Here is a 3119-nt window from a genome sequence, read left to right as displayed (position 1 = left end):
ATTGGGTTATATATAAATTAATAGTAAAATTCATAAGAATTAAGCAGAGAGATATAACAAGAATAGGATATCTTAGTTATAGAGATAGATGCTAAATTACGAGACATAAGGAGAAGGGTGAGCAACAACGCTAGGTGTAAGAACTTCCTCTCCATTGCCTTTGGTTTTCCTTTCCAAATCCAAACGCTTCTCACTTTTTTTTTTTTTTTTTTGAATGTCACGAATGCTTTGCACTTTGTTCCTATACTTTTACATCAGAAGGTAAATATATACTACAACGTCCTCCACCCTAATTTAATGCTGAGCATATCCCTGAGGATTTGGCAACCCAAAGTAAAATAGGATATTATTCCAAGTGGCACTTGATGGAAAAGATGTAGGTCTCGTTCGTTTCGCGGATTCGAGTTGAGATGTGACATTTTTTAAAGTTTTTAACTGTAGCAGAAAAAGTTAGATGTGACATTTTCTGAGAGTTTTTAACTGTAGAAACCTAAAATTAAAAATTTAAATTGGTGAAATGAACGAGACCGTAACCTATAACTTTGCTTTCAATATGGTAGGATATTTGATTTTAGATTTTCAGGAGGAACGCTCACCAAACACAAAAGTGGGCCCCACTTGTGGCATTCATGTGGGTCCCACCATGTGGAGTCCACCTCTTTGTGTCTACGAAGATAAATCCCCATGAGAACACAAAAGATTTTACTTTCAGGATATATTAATTTATAATTTTTTCTAGGATATTTAATTTTAGATTTTAAGCATATACGACTTTTGCATTCAATATGGTAGGATATTTAATTTTAGATTATGAGGGCATCATAAGCAACAACTTTTGCATTCAATATGGCAGATTATATTCAATTTTAGATTATAAGGACATTGCAATATGGTATAACAAGATTAAGAAGAAAAATACAGTTGAATTTCATGTTCCAAAAAAAAAAAAAAAAAAACCAAGTGTCTTGAAGTTCAAGGTGTGTATTATATGTTTTCACATTTATTTATTTTTAGTTATGTATATACTTAGTTATAGAGTAGAGTTAAAAATTTCAACTTCTTTGTGCATTATCTTGGAGGACTCTATTACAGGGATTCAGATCCTCCGTCAGAAAAATGTTGGTCTCAAACTCTCAATTTGTGTTTAAAACTAATAAAAAAAATGTAACAACATATGGCAAAACTATGCGTTATAGCTATATCCAAGCGAATGATGCCTAACCATATGGTTGTTTGCATGTTTTTTTTTTTTTTTTTTCCTTCAAAAATCACCACCGATCAAATTAAAACAATATATTTTTTAAGAAGTTTGACATTTTTAATAAAAATCAAATCAAATCAAATCACTTATAAATGATGTGGGTCGTTAATTAGGCTTAACACTACAATTGTTTTTAAAATTTCACAAAAATTATAAAATTCTTAATCAAAGTCTAATTATCACACGATCATATTTGATTATCACACGATCATTCAATTCGAGCTTGGCTATAATAAATAGACCATGTATTATGATGTATCCAACTCGCTATTAAATCAGTACTGATCATATGAAGCATTTTACTATCAAAACATTTTCTATTCAGCAAAAAAAATAACATAACATTTTCTACGTACAGCAAGAACCTAGAAATGAAAACAAATTAAGAACAACAATAACGGAATTTGACACTGAGAATTCTTGAACGAAGTTGTCATCTATGAAGCATTTGATCTTTAATCTCCCGTCAGAATCCAGCTTCACTACTCGAAGATCCGACATGAGAAAATTCACCATTATCACAGGCATCGATCCGTCGCCGTCGGTCGCGCCAATTGCTAACAAATACAAACCAGTGCCGTTCGCCACCATGAACGACATATTATTAATTTGCCTCTTTAAAATTTTTATTACAACATTTATATGGAATTTTTTTATAAAAAAGATTGAATTTTACTCGAAGTTTTGATTTTTTTTTTTTAACTACTCTTATCAAAAGTTTAAAACCTCTAATAAATCATGATACAAATAGACAAATAATGATAAAATGACGGTTGTGTTGTAGTTTAGTTTAAATTTTTTTGGTTTCATTTACGCCCCTAGAAAAGTTGCTGGCTCTGTCACTATTCGAGGATTAATGTGTCCATCGGGTAAGCAGAAGATAAAGATGATGAAGAAGGAAACCATAATTGGGTAAAGATTGATGGCTTTGGGTTTGGTTTGGAAAAGCTAATATTGGTTTCCATTATTAGTGTAATGACTGAGAAAATTCCAGACCTTAAATAATACAATTCATGTATTTTTAAGCCAAGGATTTTCTTAGAAAATATTATGTTATATTGTGAATGGAGGATTTATGGAATTAATATATGTATTCCTAAATTCTATAGCAAATTTCATGTTAAGTTCATGTTTCGATCAAGTAAATTCGATCGATAAATTCTCGCCGTATTTTAAGGCGGAATAATTTTCAGTACAAGTATAGTTTGAGAATCTTAATTTCAAGAATCTCTAAGCACAGCACGATGTTAGCGGCGTATAAAAAAAAACGCACTAACATTTTAAAAGAAGAAAAAAAAAATCCTTAATTGCCAGACAGTTAGGTTAAAGTCACAAGATAAATACCTATAGTAGATGGATACAATATGAGCTCGGGAGTTAACACTGTCAGAAACGTCATTCTCGGGATAGAATACAGAAAATTAAAATTTAGAATTTGTTCAGTCTAAAATTAATTTCAAGACTTGAAACAGTTTGAAATATTACGCGAGTAAGAATATAAAACATTATTGAATTATTCAGAAATTGATATTGGACTGTAAGTAGTAGATTAACTTACGTGAGCTAAACTAATTACCTCTAATAAGTATAAATTTAATCTGTTTAGAGGAAATAATTGAGGATAAGATCAGACACGTAATCTTGCCTTAATCAGATACTTTATATAGTGAAATTTTTAGGGTTCTTACACTTTCTTTCTCTTATTCTCGCTCATTCTCTCCTCTCACGTTTTCTCTCACACAAACCATCAATGGCCAAATACTCAAGTTAAGATTCCGACCTCCATTTTTGACACCGCCGGTGTCAATAGAAAGATCTCGACGAGCTGAGTTCAACGACATGCGGCACGACCTCCAAC

The sequence above is a fragment of the Morus notabilis genome, unplaced genomic scaffold (assembly GCF_000414095.1).
Source record: "Morus notabilis unplaced genomic scaffold, ASM41409v2 Scaffold179, whole genome shotgun sequence".
Classification (NCBI taxonomy): Eukaryota; Viridiplantae; Streptophyta; class Magnoliopsida; order Rosales; family Moraceae; genus Morus; species Morus notabilis.
Note: the sequence above shows the minus strand (reverse complement) of the source record.